This window comes from Neovison vison, chromosome 3, assembly GCF_020171115.1.
Source record: "Neovison vison isolate M4711 chromosome 3, ASM_NN_V1, whole genome shotgun sequence".
NCBI classification, from domain to species: domain Eukaryota; kingdom Metazoa; phylum Chordata; class Mammalia; order Carnivora; family Mustelidae; genus Neogale; species Neogale vison.
In genome coordinates this window covers 112,495,785-112,511,827 of record NC_058093.1, presented here as the reverse complement: position 1 = coordinate 112,511,827, position 16,043 = coordinate 112,495,785, and the positions used below count along the sequence as shown (strand labels likewise).

The following is a 16,043-nucleotide window of genomic DNA, read 5'->3' as shown; positions in this document are numbered from 1 at the left end:
GAACCCAGTGGAAATCAAGAGCCTGGCTCTCAACTAACTGCGTCGCCCAGTCTCCCCTGGAGAGTTTTCTTTATTGGCCGTAGAGTTCCACCAGGCGATTTTTCCTGGATGCAAGGTTTTTTGTTTGGTTGGTTTTTTAACTTTTTTAAAGATGTTATTTTTTTGACACAGAGAGACACAGCGAGAGAGGGAACACAAGCAGGGGGAGAGAGAGTGGGAGAAGCAGGCTTCCCAAAGATTTGGAAGCCTGATGCAGGGCTCAATCCCAGGACTCTGGGATCATGACCCGAGCCGAAGGCAGACGCTTAACTGATTGAGCCACCCAGACGCCCCAAGGTTTTTTAACTTTTTATTATTACTTTTAAATAATCGCTACCCCAACATGGGGTTTGAATTCATGAACCTGAGATCAAGAGTCACATGCTCTACTGACTGAGCCAGCCAGGCACAGCCCAGCTGCATGTTTTTATTCCATGAACTCACTTATAATGCATTCTGGATGTATCCTTCCTAATGATGAAATTAGTAGCAAACATTCTCTTTTCTGTCATAAAAAAAAATGCTACATATCCTTGCATTCATGTTTGTGTGCACATATGCCTGATACCTAGAAACAGGGCTGTGACAAAAGGCAGCTTCCCAGATGCTGACCGTTGCTATGTATCCTTCCAGTCTGTTTTCCAGGCTGTGGCATGTAGATAGAGAAGCGTACAGAGAAATATATGCGTACACAGAAATATATCCCAGTGTCTGTATTGTAAAAAAGTAAGACTGAGGTTGGATTTTGGATTTTGACAGGTGCTGCCAAGTCACTTTCCCAAAGGCTATATCACACAGTCCCTGCCTCTCCACACTCCCTTATACTGGAAAGTGTTGATAATGTTTACATTTTACCAGCCTAATGATAGAAACATGTTCTTTTTTTAAAAAATATTTTATTTATTTATTTGAGAGAAAAAGAGAGCATGAGAAGGGATAGGGTCAGAGGGAGAAGCAGACTCCCTGCTGGGTGGGGAGCCCCATGCGGGACTCTATCCCAGGACTCCAGGATCATGATCTGAGGAGAAGGAAGTCACACAACTGACTGAGCCACCCAGGCACCCTGACAGAAACATGTTCTAACTTACAATTTCCTAATTGCCAGTAGGACTGATTGTTTCAGTTTATGTTTATTAGCCATTTGCCTTCCTTACGCTATGCATTGTCTATTTATTATGGTCGACTTCTCTTTGTTTTTGGTTTTTTGGGGTTTTTTTTCTCTTTCTTATCAATTTGTAATTAGACTATCACCATCGTGGATATTAGCCTTTTGATTATCACTCAGTTTCCCATTAGCCTGGTTTTCCTAACAATTTTGCTACTACTTCCCTTTTGTTCACCATCATGTTAGCAACCCTTTACCTTGATGTTATCATCTCATTTCAAGAAAACAAAACAAAACAAACTGAGCTCCTAATTTGCCCTCTTTTAAATATTAAGTTCTCGGGGCGCCGGTGTGGCTCAGTGGGTTAAAGCCTCTGCCTTTGGCTCGGGTCATGATCTCGAGGTCCTGGGATGGAGCCCCACATTGGGCTCTCTACACAGTGGGAGTCAGCTTCCTCCTCTCTCTCTGCCTGCCTCTCTGCCTGCTTGTGATCTCTCTGTCAAATAAGTAAATAAATAAATCTTAAAAAAAATTAAGTTCTCTTATGACTGGATATGAAATATTCATGCAAGTCAGCAAGGACCTTGAGGTTAGCCAAACAAGTGTTTCCCCCAAAGCATTCAGGAACAATTACTCTGAACCTACCTCGTACACAGCAGCGCAAAGCCACTCCTTCTGAGCACCTTTCTTTACCCCTCTCTGTGCAGAAAGCCCACATTTGTTCAGGTGGCTTGTCCACAGGCTTCCCTGCATTCAAAGAGTAGGTGCGCAGAGGCAGAATGCATATTCGCTCCAATGTCACTTTATCTACAGCACATTTGTCTGGCTCTCGGCTTTAGATGCATCTACTTATTCTTGATGTCTGATGTCTATATTCTATGAATGTATGTTAAAGATCCTGTATATCTAGAAAACTATAACGTGTGGCCTTTTAGCCTTTGCAGGGCCAAGGTGACAGGAGAGAGAACAGGGACTGCAGGAGGTGATGTCCCTCCTCCCTTCTGATGGGTAAGTAAATATTGGGACATATTATTGAGGCTATGCCTGATGTCATATCTGGGTTATAGCAGGGTCGGAGTAGGTGGTAGCAATCATTACCATGCATGTTAATATAATTTTAAAATCACGTTTCCACAAGTACTTAGTTGTACGGATTTATCTCCTAAACTTCACAGTACAGCTAAGAGGCATCTTAATCTGCACTGATATCATTTCCTGCTGAGTTTCCTGAAATGTCCAGGCTGAGATGTAGGCACAAGATGCCAGGATTGGCTCTTGTTGGCAGTTAGTAGACAGGAAAGGCTTCCATAAAACATAAAATTGCCATTAGCTTAATTTTTTTAAGGTCACTCAGGAAGGCTGTATTTGGCACCACTGGCTTGGCTCGGCCATTACCAGCAATAAGCTTAATGTGAACACATGGCAGCTGGAACTGCAAATGTTTTCCTTGAAGGTAAGTTGGGAATAGCGTTTCTTGGAAAGTTTAACTTTTTAGAGCAACACTGGAAGTTTGCATCTACAGACACTTAAGGGTTAATGGCCACTGGAGAACCTATATTTAAAGCTGCCTGCTCATTCTCCTGCCTGTCTGAGATTCAGACTGCAGGAGGGTGGGGTCGGGGTCTCGGGCACAGCACAGCTCCGTGGTCCTCTGCATCACTCTTAGCTCTCACTGAGCTCTGCGGTACATACAGGTAGTGTAGGGACAGGGCCTTTGCCTATGACGCCGTTTAATCTTGGCAACTCACCTGCTGGGCAGTTAGGAAGCTGAGCCTCAGAGAGGTTAAGGGACCTGTTCAGGAGGTGGAAGAGCGAAACATGAACCCCACATCTCTGCGTGTTTTTCCTTGTACTCTTCTGCTCTCTCGGTGGAGGTAGCAGACTGCTGATCTTTTCTTTCCTCACCCAGTTTGGTCATCTCCATGTTCAGGCTTTCACCTAATGAGCTGATAAGAGCTGGAAAATAACTAATGAATGTAGCCTGCCTGCCAAAAACAGGCGCCTTACATCTGCGATCTCTTAATCCTCACAGTTCTAAGAGGTAAACCTTTGAACTTTTTATTTGAATACTGTCATTGATTTTTTTTTGAAGTAGAAATACATACAGAAAAGTACACAAATCCTAAGTATCCAGCCTAATAGGGTTTCACAAAAGGCGCCCTTCTGTGTGATCATTGTGGGATTACTAAAAATAAATAAATAAACTTCAAATCAGAATCCTTTTTCTTTTTAAAGATTTTATTTATTTATTTGACAGACAGAGATCACCAGTAGACAGAGAAGCAGGCAGAGAGAGAGAGAGAGGAGGAAGCAGGCTCCCTGTGGAGCAGAGAGCCCGATGCGGAGCTCGATCCCAGGACCCTGAGATCACGACCCGAGCTGAAGGCAGAGGCTTCAACCCACTGAGCCACCCAGGTGCCCCTTAATACTTATTTTAAGTAAACATTCTTTCAGCAGGTGCCGAGTTCCTAATATGCACCAGATGCACGGAGTGTGCTTGCCTGGCTAGGCTCCTTTCCCGCATATGCCTCCTTTTGGAGCCAGAGAAAGTGCCTGCCTGTCATTATGGTTCTAGATCAACTCTCAGATTTTCTCTGCCGCCAACTGGATATCCAACAACTCAACTCAACTCGGTTCTGACGCTAAGTACTCAGAGTTAGCGGCAGACCCCACAGGTTTAAGGATTCACTGCCACAGAACTAGCCCCACTGCAGATGCCAACTGCAAGTCCCAGCCACCCATACTTCTGTTGGAGCAGCTACAGACCAGGGGTCTCATGATCCCCCTCCTAAGCTTCTGTGCTTGGCTAGAATGATTCACAGAACTTTCCTTATGTTTACTAGTTTATTATAAAGGAAACAATTCAAGAACAGCCTAAAGGTGTTTGGAACTAATATGGAGCACCCACACCTCCAAGCACACCTCCCTCCCAGCACCTCACTATGTTCATGGATCAGGAAGCTTCCAGAACCTGCTGCTTAGAGACTTTTATAGGGATCTCATCACATAGGTATGATTGATTAAATTATTGGCCAATGGTGATCAAATTCAATCTCCAGCCCCTCTCCCTACCCCAGAGGTGGAGAGCTCTAAATTCCAACCATCTCGTCATGCGGTTGTTTCCCCTGGCAACCAACTGCATCCTGAAGCCATCCTTGGCCTCCAAGAGCCACCTCATTAGCATAAACTCAGGAACGGACAGGCTGACTGGGTGGTTCAGTTGGTTAAGTGTCTGCCTTTGGCTAAGGTCCCTTATATTATGTGTTTTTTACCACAGTTATAAAACATCTAATTGTGAGGACAGTCCTGGCACACATGAAATAAATGAAAGCAAAGGAAGATAATGGCTAATTAAGTACTAAACTGTGAAGTGCTATTGGAGCTTAGAGAATGGAGATGCAATATTAGTTTGATTATTGGAAGGGGTTTGAAAGAAAGGTAAAAACTGAATTAAACCTTGAAAGAAGACAGTGGCAACAATACAGAAACCAGTATATTATTAGAGAAATTAAAGTGAAAAAATAAGGTAGTTTTTTTACAACCTAAGACAAGGAATTTTCAGTGAGGAATTAATGAACTGATAAACAAGCACATGCTGAGGCTTATCTTCAATCCTCCCTCTCATCTCCGTTTGTTCCTGCTGCTGTAACAGAACCCCACCGACCAAGGGGCTTCAGCAACACACGCTGACTCCTCACAGCTTTGGAGGCTGGGAGCCCAAGATTAAGGCACCAACAGATTGATGGCTAGTAAGGGTTCATTTCCTGGCTCATAAACAGCTGTCTTCTCGCTATGTCCTCACGTGGGAGAAGGGGTGAGGGAGCCCTGTGAAGTCCCTTTTAGAAGGGCACTGGTCCCATTCATGGGGACTCCACCCTCATGACCTGATCACCTCCCAAAGGCCTCACCTCCTCATACCATCACACTGAGGGTTAGGTTTCAACATACGAATTTTGAGGGGGACACAAACATTCAATCTATGGCACTTCTGTGGTTATAAAGGAATTCATGTAGTGTGTATTTTTAAAAAGCACTTCCTTTACAGTTATTCTAAAGGCATTTAGTTAGGATATCTTGGGGCACGTTCTTTTTTCTGCCGAGGTTCCTGAAATATCTCACAAAAAGTGTCACTTTGTAATGAGAATTTGGCAGAAATTTTCTGCTGGAGTAGTCGAAGTCTATGGGCCTTAATTATAAAGTTGGCTAATATAGCTCATTATAACACAGTAGTTTGGATGTAGGAGCCAGTACTAAGTCTCACATGGATAAAGGGGAGTGCCTTTCAGCCCAGCTGATTTGTGGCTTCCTTGCGCTTTATTCTGGCCCCATCTCCTCAACATCTCACTCTTCTTGTTAAGAGCCTGGATCAGATCAGGTGACGTGTCACGTGAGGGCACAATGGCCAGCCCCTCAGACAGACAGGAACAACAGCCAGGTCCTCAGAGCCTGCCACTTCTTTGGTTATCTGCGAATAGAAATGCTGAGCTGGTGATGAAGAACCAGTTTTCTTGAAGCTGCTGAAACAATATTCATGCCTCCTCTCCAGTGAGCTCTGTTTGGAATGTGAGAAACTATAACCTCTCTTAGCTGGGGACCTGTCCCCACTACTTCCTTCCCCCACTGGCTCCCAGGGAAGGGAGGAAGCATTACACATTGCTGTGTATTACCTGTATTTTGTGAGCTTTCTCTTTAGAGGAAAAAGAATGTTTTGTTTTGTTTTTTTAAATTCTGGTTCTACTGCTAGAACTAAAAAGTTACTCCTTAATGAGATTGACACAAAAGAGGGTTAGAAAAATGGGCAGCTACTTGAACAAAAATCTTCTGACTTATTTAGGGATCTTCCATTTTTGTCGAGATGGAAGATGGGGCTTAGGTAACACAGGATCATTTTTCTCAAATATACTCCTCCTTCCTTTAGACTCTGGGAGTTTACCAACTCCCTCATTCAGAGTAGAGGCATCTTGTCTCCTGTTATTTGAATTGTTCCAGGGACTCTTTGTAGTTTGTTCTTTTAACAGAAGATGTAATTTATCACATGAGTCTGGGGTAGTTTTATCTTCAGGCATGGACTCTTTCAGAGGTTCAAACAGTATACCCAGTGTGGTTCCTTTCCAGCTGCTCCAGGTCATGTGCTACATGGTAGCAAGACAGCAATGCCAGGAGAAACACGAGCTGTGACTTGCTCAGAAACTGTCTGGCCTGAACTGGGTCATGCGGTCATGCTTGAGCCATTCACTGGGATGGGGAGGATGAGAGATGCCAGGCCTGGATCCCGTCCATGCAGGGGAGAGTGAAGCAGAGCTGACCTAAGCAGAGGCTGGAAAGCAGTGGATGTGTGCTCCTTGGGCACCTCACCGCACGCACCCACCAGCTCCTGCTCAGGCGGGTGTGTTTACCAATAGTTAGTTCGTTTTTACTGCTGAGTAGTATTTCATGGTGTGGACCTATCACAGTTTCTTTCACCATTCACCCACTGAACGAGGTCTGAGCTGTTCATAGTTTCAGTCTAGTGTGAATACAGTGGTTATGGGCAATTGTGTAAAGGTTCTCATGAAGACTTAAGTTTTCGTTTCGCTAGGAGAAATGTCCAGTGGTGTAATTGTTAGGGTGTAGGGTTAAGAAACTGCAAAACTGGGCTGAGAAAGTGGCTCAGTCAGTTAAGTGTCTGCCTTCAGCTCAGGTCATGATCCCAGAGTCCTGGTATCAAGCCCTGCATCAGGCTCCCCACTCAGCCGAGAGCCTGCTTCTCTCTCTCCCTCTGCTACTCCCCCTGCTTGTGCTCTCTCTCTCTCTGTCAAATGAATAGATAAATTATCTTTAAAAAAGAAAGAAAGAAAGAAAGAAACTGCCAAACTATTTCCAAAGTGGTCGTACAATTTTACATTCCCATGAGCAATGTATGAGCCATCCCATTTTCTCTGCATCCTCGCCAGCATTTTGCATGCCCACTACTTTTTATTTCAGCTGTTCTCGTAGGTGTGTAAGAGATCTCAGTGTGGTCTTAACGTGTCTAATGAAAGTGACATTGAGCATCTTTTCCTGTGCTTGTTTTCCTTCCATATATCCTCTTCAGTGAAATGTTTATTCGTGCATTTTCCCTATATTCTAATTGGATTGTTTGTTTCTTACCATTAAGTTTGAGAGTTCCTTATATATTCTAGAAATGAGCTGTTTATCAGGTATGTGGTCTGCAAATATTTTCTCCCAGTCTGCAGCTTATACTTATACCCTCTTAAGAGGACCTTTCATAGAGAAAAAGTTTTTATGAAGTCCAATTGATTGATTTTTTTTTCTTTTGGATAGTGTTTTTGGTGTCATACCCACAAACCATTCAACAAGCCCAGGTCCTGAAGGTCTTCTGCTGTTTTCTTTTAAATGTTCTATAGTTTTACACTTCACTTTAAAATCTATGATCCATTTTGAGTCAATTTTTGTAAAAGGGGTTAAGTCAAGGTATTTGGGTTTTTTTGTCCATGGATGTCTAGTTACTCCAACACCATTTGTTTGAAAAGACTCTCTTTTCATCCATCAAATTGCTTTTTTATCTTTGTCAGAAAACAGTTGGTTGGTCTTATGTAAGCAATCATTTTGTTCTTTATTCTGGGAACTACATGTTTGTCCCTAAGCCAATACAGCAGTTCTGATTACTATACCCATATAAGGAAACCAAAATATCAGGTAGAGTGAGTCTTCCTACTTTTTTTTTTTCAAAATTCTTTGAGATATTCCAATTCCTGTTTTTTTTTAAGATTTTATTTGTTTTTATTTGACAGAGAGAGATCACAAGTAGGCAGAGAGGCAGGCAGAGAGAGGAGGAAGCAGGCTCCCCGCTGAGCAGAGAGCCCAATGCGGGGCTCGATCCCAGGACCCTGGGATCATGACGAAGATGAAGGCAGAGGCTTTAACCCACTGAGCCACCCAGGCGCCCCCAATTCCTGTTTTTTTCTATGAAAACTTCAGAATAAGTTTTTCTATGTTTACCAAAATCCTTGGTAGAATTTTGGTAGGAATTGCATTGTATCTATCTATATATATCGATCAATTTGGACAGAACAATATCTTTGTTGAGTCTTCCAATCCATGAACACAGTATGTCCTTTCATTTTTTTTTTTTACCTTTTTAAAATTTCTTTCAACATTTTGTAGTTTTCTTTATATATGCCCTTACATATTTTGTTGGATTTATACCCAAGTGTAAGTGAAGGAGATGTTTTGTTCCCCTCCCCATCCTGGGCCCTGCTTGCCCTTTCTCCCTGCATTCCCCTTCCTACAGCTTTGTGTGGTTTTGAAGAAAGAAGATCCCTAGTTTGGTATGTCTGGGCTCTGCCAGGGTCCTAAGGCTTTAAAGCTTAGGAACTCAGTTTCTATAGAAGTTAAGATCTCTGCCTTAAGGGGCACCTGGGTGGCTCAGTGGGTTAAAGCCTCTGACTTCGGCTCAGGTCATGATCTCAGGGCACTGGGATCGGGCCCCAAATCAGGCTTTCTGCTCAGCGGGGAGGCTGCTTCTCCCTCTCTCTCTGCCTGCCTCTCTGCCTGCTTGTGATCTCTATCTGTCAAATAAATAAATAAATAATCTTTAAAAAAAAAAAAACACTCTGCCCTGAGAAGTAAGAAAATATTCACAGCATGGGTAGCCTTCGAAATTACTCGGCTATTCACCAGACACATTTGTGGCCAGTGCTGTAGCTACATGGCACGTCACACTTTGACACGTTCATCGTACTAGCTGCAGAGCTTCAGCCGGACAGCCTTCATGATCCAGTCAGTAGGGAGGGACGGTGGGGTCAGTGAACAAGGATTCCTGATGCTTTCCAGCATATCCAGCCTCTTTTCCTTTGCATTGCTGTCACCCTCACCACTTCATCGTTTCCATTGCTTCATTATATGTTCAGTGACTTCCAATCAACATGGTTACTTTTTGTTGTTCCTGAGCAAGCCCCAAGAAAATTGTAATCTTCTTCAGCACAAATCAGTATCTGTGCTTGTAGCTTCTCACCAGCCTCTGCTTTCTGGGTCCCATAGCTTGCCTTCCCTTTTTTAATTTTTGGGGTTTTCCTTTTTTTTCTTTTTTCATTACTTTTTCTCCTTTCCTGCTGTGGTGAGATGTTGTTTATTTAGTCTCATTGTTCCTCCATCTCTGCACATAAAGGTCTCTACTAGAACACTGCAGAGGAAAACGATGGTTGTCTTGAATTGCTCTTGTGTTTCCATCTCTGAGAAATGTAAAGTCACTATATGCAGAAAGGCCTTCGGGTACCTGGGTGGCTCAGTCAGTTCAGTGACCTACTCTTGATTTTGCTCAGGTCATGATCTCAGGGTCTTCAGATTGAGTCCCAGGTCAACACTGAACATGGAGCCTGATAAAGATTCTCTCTCTCCCTCTTCCTCTGCCCTGCTTGTGCTCTATTTCTCTCTCTCTCAAAAAAAAAAAAAAAAAAAAAAAAAAAAGCCCTTGTACCATTTATAAGGTACTAACTCTTGGAATGTGTCCCACTGACCTCAGAGAGGGCTAAGAAGGAAAAGCAGATCTGACCTCAGGCTCTTTCCTTCCCTTGGTGTATATCCAGTTGCTGCAGCTTTAGGAGGTTTAAGAGTTAGAAGTTCAGGAGCTCCACAAGTCCTAAGGTGCTAGACAATTCAGGGAGGATGACAGCTTTCAGCATTCTTGGGAGAAGGCCCAGAACTTCTAAGTTTTTAACCAGGACCCAAAGGAGTTGCAACTGGCATATTCCTGGGGGGGGGGGAGCAATGGGAGAATTGGGGGAAGGATTTTTATTTTGGTGAAAACTTTAAAATAAAAATTTTATTTTGGTGATGGCTACACTGGTAGTTACCAGGTTACCACGCCAAGCCTGCCCTTCTCAATTACACTCCAGTGATGCTTGGTCTGGCTGTCTGCAAACCATTTCCCAGAATTCCTTGCCACCTGATTTCCTTTTTAGGCTCTGCTGACAGGAAGTGCTGGTGAGACCCTGGAAGGTGGGAGAAGCCGAGCATCTCTTCCTGTTGGCAGCTACTGTGGTCCTCCTCCAGTAACTGCAGGAAGTTCCAGCTCCCCACTACTTTGGTTCTCTGAGCACTAGCCCAAGGGCACCCCACAAATGTTCAAGGACCAGGCATACAGTACCATTTTAAGAGGTTCCAGCACCAGAGGTAAAATGGTTGTTCAATCCAGCACCAGCCTCTGGGGGCCTATCTTTCAAGGTCCTACATTCTGGGATGCTAAATCTTCCCTAGTATTCTCTAACCCCTAAAGGTGATAGGTACTTCTTAATTTTGCTAATTGTGGGATCACTTCAACATCTACTTCATACCCTTAGACTGTATAACCAACTCCTTGTATTAAATGCCTTTTGTTTGAAATGCCTAGTGTGATTTCTCGTTCCTGGAACCTAATTGGTATAGTACTTGGTACCAGGATTAGGAGTTATTCCCCGCCTCCCAGAACACACATGACTTTCTAATGCATCTAAAGTACTTGCCATCTCCTGCTCATCATGTCCACTCAGCAAGATGTCACCAATGTAATGGATAAGTGTGATGTTCTATGGAATGCCAGGAAGATTAAGTTCTCTGCAGGCAAGTTTACAGTGAAGAGAAGGATAGGTGACATAACCCTGAGGCTAGACAAGTGAAGACATATTCCTATCTTTGAAATACCTCTTTCCTGACTGGACCCTGATGGATATAGTAGCCATTTATAACTATTGCAATTTGAGGATGAACCACACAGGGTTCCAAAAAACATGAGATCTTGTAGAAAGTCTTAAATCTCTAGACTCAGAGAAGGAAATAGGATATATATATATATTTTTACTGCTGGATAAACACGTTGTGGCATATTCATTCAGTATGTATTGAATGACATAGTACCCAATGCAGCAAAGAAAAGAATGAATTATGCCTGTACCCAAGCAGAGAGATGCATTTCTGTGACCTAATGTTGAGAAAAAGAACCCAGACAAAAAGAATACATACTATATGAGTCTGTTTATATGATATCCAAAACAAAACTATCTCTGGTGATATAAGACAAAATAATGGTTATCTTCTGCACAGGGACTAGTACCCGGGTGAAGGCACAAACAAGGGAGCCTGCTGAGTTGCTTGAAATATCTACATCTTAATTTGGATGGATTTGTACATTCTAGGGGCACCTAGGTGACTCAGTTGGTTAAGTGTTTGCTTTCGGGAGACACCTGGGTGGCTCAGATGGTTGGGCGTCTGTCTTCTGCTCAGGTCAGGATATCCAGGTCCTGGGATCAAGCCCTGGTCAGGCTCCTGACTCAGTGGGGAGTCTGTTTCTCCTTCTCCCTCTGCCTGCTCCTCCCCCAGCTTGTGCACTCTCCGTCTCTCTCTCAAATAATAAACAAAATCTTTAAAAAACAAAAGGAAAAAAAGCTTCTGCCCTCAGCTCAGGTCATGACCCAGTGCCCTGGGCTCCTGCCACATTGGGCTGCTCAGCGAGAGGCCTGTTTCTTCCTCTCCTCCCTACTCATGCTCTCGCTCAGTATCTGTCTCTCTCTCCCAGATAAACAAAATCTTAAGGGGAAAAAAAAGATTTGTGCATTCTACATGTGTATGTTATATCTCAGTAAAAAAGTAATATAAAATTCTCAGCACAGACTACATTTTAAGAGTCTTTATAAAATAAATAGATGTGTGAGTTGAGCTTTCCAACTTGGTTTCATTTATTTTACCAGTAATAGCTAGAAGTTTAGAAACTTCTTGATGTTAAATTGTGTACCCAAGGGACATACAAAGTCTTAAAATACATCTTTTCAGAGTAGTATATATTCTCTACCACGGAGAAAATACCATGGGTCTTACCAGTTTGTCAAGAAATACTATCAGAAATATTTCATACTGGGGCGCCTGGGTGGCTCAGTGGGTTAAAGCCTCTGCCTTCGGCTCAGGTCATGATCTCAGGGTCCTGGGATCGAGTCCCACATCGAGGTCTCTGCTCAGCAGGGAGCCTGCTTCCTCCTCTCTCTCTGCCTGCCTCTCTGCCTACTTGTGATCTCTCTCTGTCAAATAAATAAATAAAATCTTTTTTAAAAAAGAGAGAGAAATATTTCATACTGTCAGAAACGTATTTCGTATTTCTGAAACACTCAACCCATGTAGACATTGGTATATACAGATAAATATTTATTTATTTATTTATTTGAGAGAGAGCACATGCATGCATGCGAGCAGGGGAAGGGGCAGAGTGAGAGAATCTTTAAGCAGAATCCCCACTGAGGATGGAGCCCAAAACAGACCTGGGGCTCAATTCTATGACCATGAGATCAAGACTTGAGCTAAAATCAAGAGTCAGATGGTCAATCCACTGAATCACCCCTGCAATTCAGTAAACATTTATTTTAATCAAATTAGAATTTATCCTCCCTTATAAGTACCCAACTGGACGTACCCTGTGGAGGGTACACAAGAGGCAGGCACCATCTATGAAGCAGATTACAGTCTCTGTGTGCTTGCTTTTTGTGGAGGCCAGAGCACAGATTCAGTCTCTGCATCTCCTCCTAAGACCGGACCCATGTCAGCGTGGAAAGTGGGACAGATGAAATCTGTGTTACCCATTGAAATCTCTTGCAAAAACTTATTTCATTACTATGGGTTGACAAATGCCTTTAGTGCATCAGTGCATTGCTCATCCAAGGTGCAAATCCAAAAGAATGGGTATGTCTGTTGTACAGGTCAATTTCATGTTTATCACAACACCCTGATACCAATAAGTTTCACAGTTATTGAGCATCTTTGACATGCTAATCCTATAATAGCTTCATATTTGTAAACTTATTTAAATTAAATAATCACTCTGAGTTGTTATGCTTTAACTTGCTCTAGGTTCACAAGTATTCAGTGTCAGTGCTGGAATTTGAACAGCCTAATTCCAAAGTGCACGCTCTTCATCATTACCATATATACTTTTTTAGATACAGCCACTTTGGAAAACAGTGTGGAGATTCAAAATTGTGCTACACTATGACCCGGCAATTATACTACTGGGTATTTACCCCAAAGATACAGATGTAGTGAAAAGAAGGGCCAGCTGTACCCCAGTGTTAATAGCAGCAATGGCCACAATCACCAAACTGTGGAAAGAGCCCAGATGCCCTTCAACAGATGAGTGAATAAAGAATATATGGTTCATATATACAATGGAATATTACTCAGCCATCGGAAAGGATGAATACCCAACTTTTGTATCAACATGGACAGGACTGGAGGAGATTATGCCAAGTGAAATAAGTCAAGCAGAGTAATCATATGTAATCATCTCATACGGTTTCAGTTATTTGTGGAACATAAGGAATAACATGGAGGACATTAGGAGAAGGAAAGGTAAAGTGAAGGGGGTGGAAATCAGAGGAGGAGATGAAGCATGAGAGACTGTGAACTCTGAGAAACAAACTGAGGGTTTTAGAGGGGAGGTCAGTGGGGGGATGGGTGAGCCTGCTGGTGGGTATTAAGGAAGGCATGGATTGCACTGGGTGTTATACGTAAACAATGAATCTTGGAACACTACATCAAAAACTAATGATGTATGGTGACTAACATAACACAATAAAAAATTAAAAAATAAATTGAGATATAATTAACATAATACTGTGTAAGTTTAACATGTACAATCTGTTGATTTGATACACTTATATACTGCAATATGAGTATCACTACAGACTTAGCTAACACCTCTATCATGTCACACAATTATCATTTCTTTTATGTGGTGGGAACAATTAAGATCTAGTCTCTTACATTACCATATATTCTTAACCATTCAAGGCAAGAAATGATGGGAAGCTGTGCATCTGGAAGCAGATGATTGGAGCTATTTTGATAAGATTAGTGCAGTTATATCATAGCATATTGAGACAACATTTCAGGATCATGCAGAGGGCTGGAGCCACAGTTCCCTTCCCCAATAACATTACATTCCTATTACTTGCTGGCTTTCTTCTCTACTTATTCGGGTCACAAATAATGAGTGCATGACTCCTATGTACCAGGTTTCTCTATTTTGTGTAGGAAATGAGAAAATAAGTAAGACAGCCTCTTCTGTATTTCTGGCATATATTGCCCTCTGTTTCTTCCTCCTGTTCATAGTTTCATTCTGCATACTTTTGCTTTAGTTCAAACTGTTGCTTACGGATGGGAGGTGACCTCAAAGTGACTTTTTAAAAGTCCAGACTCTTTGCCTTTTGGCATTAGTTAACAATGGCCACAGCATCTGGATCCTACTTCTCAGTAAAATGCCTCTTCTGACAGCTCAGTGCAAGGTTTGTTTTTGTTTTAATTTGGGAGTGTTTCAAGTCTAACTTAGTTCCATCATTTACTTCCTGACAGCTTGATAACCAGGGAGCAATAACTCCCTTATCTGTGGGCTGTTTAATGATGCTATACTAGAGCCCTGGGAGCAATAGACTTAGGCCCTTTCCAGATGCCATATTTTAAGACTTCCAGCTGGAAAAAACTTCACTATGTGAAATTTATTCGGATTATTTTAAGTCAGGATTTCATCTTATTTAAAAACAGCAGAAAAAAAAAAACAGCAGCAACAACAAAAACAACAAAAAACGGACCTCTGGCTTGCTGTCTCCTGTATTTCTGGCTGCAGGCCATATGATATCTAATTTGCAGTTTTTCAGGCAGACAGAGGTTAGAAACAGGCAAACGTGGCCTCACCAGCAGATAAGTGTGTCAAGACTGTGACAGGAGTTGTGAAGACCGCTATAGAAATAGCTTTTTTTTTTTTTAAAGTCGCCTCCTGTTCTCCAAAGCATAGCTGTCTGTTCCTTTCTCTGTTGTCCTTCACCAGGTTCTCTTTGGGAGCTTAGGTCCAAGAGACACCAATCGGATACTCAGTTTCCTCAGTTTTTGTTGCCTACAGGTAATTATGCTAGAAGTCTGTAGTAGTAGATCTGATTATGCTTGAGTACATTATGCATTCTAGAGCAGAAGGTTTTTGCTGGAAAGCTTCACTGTCAGATACGATTTGCATTTTTTACTAGATACTTTTCTTTGCTCCTTGAGGACAAACATGTTAAGGACTCCTTTGTGCATAAACAGAATAGCAAAACACAAAACAGTCTATCTGTGGGTTTGAGTCTTTGTTAACAAGATTGGCAATGCTTTAAAAGAGGGCATGCCTTTGCTGCAGGGCCTGTACAGTTTGCGTTTGGAATGGTGAGGGTGTGGGAGCAGGGTGGAAACAAGACTTAGTGCAATTCCATCTGTAATTAACAAAAATGCCAAGTCCTCAAATCAAATAGCAAGTACTGGAAATTGAAGTTATTACTCTTAGTTTTTTTGTTTTTTTTTTTTTTTTTTAATGTTTTATATTGGTGTTTTTGAGACCCTTGCCCTGCTAATGCTGAGCAATGTTACTGGGCCTATTGACATCCTGTCCTGTGGGTAATTGCATCGAAGTCCTCTCCTGCTTGGGAATTCGGGGGTTCAAGACAGAAAGATGGACTCCGATACCAAAGGCTGGGTGCTGTTTGCCCTTCTAGGTCCGTGAAGAGTCTGGCAAGGGGCCTGGAACACCTCCCTCAGGCATGGCCGTCGCCAGTCGGTCAGCTTGATTTACGCGGCTCTGAGCTGCCCGGTTCCTGGCTGCTTTTGAAGGCTGCGGCCGGGTCGCGTGAGGCAACATGAGGCGTGGGCGCTTGTGGGGGAAGGGCCGTGGGCAGCTGGGTGACGGGTGCTAAGAAGGGCTAGGGCCAGGCCGCAGGACGGGAAACCCCAGCAGGGCCCCGGCGCCTACAACGCTGCCCTCCCGGGCCCGCACGAAATCTCCCGGCGCGCTGCACGTCCGTTCGCAGAGGCCGGGCAGCCCGGCGTGCAATGCGCCGGCCGACCGTGCGGGTGGCTAAGCGGGCGGAACGTGGCGCTC

At 43.1% G+C, this 16,043-nt stretch overlaps 1 pseudogene; it reads left to right on the top strand.

Moving 5' to 3' along the window:
* LOC122903543 overlaps window positions 1-15,805 on the top strand; it is a 32,362-nt pseudogene extending 16,557 nt beyond the window's left edge.
* The last annotated feature ends 238 nt before the right edge of the window (window positions 15,806-16,043 follow it).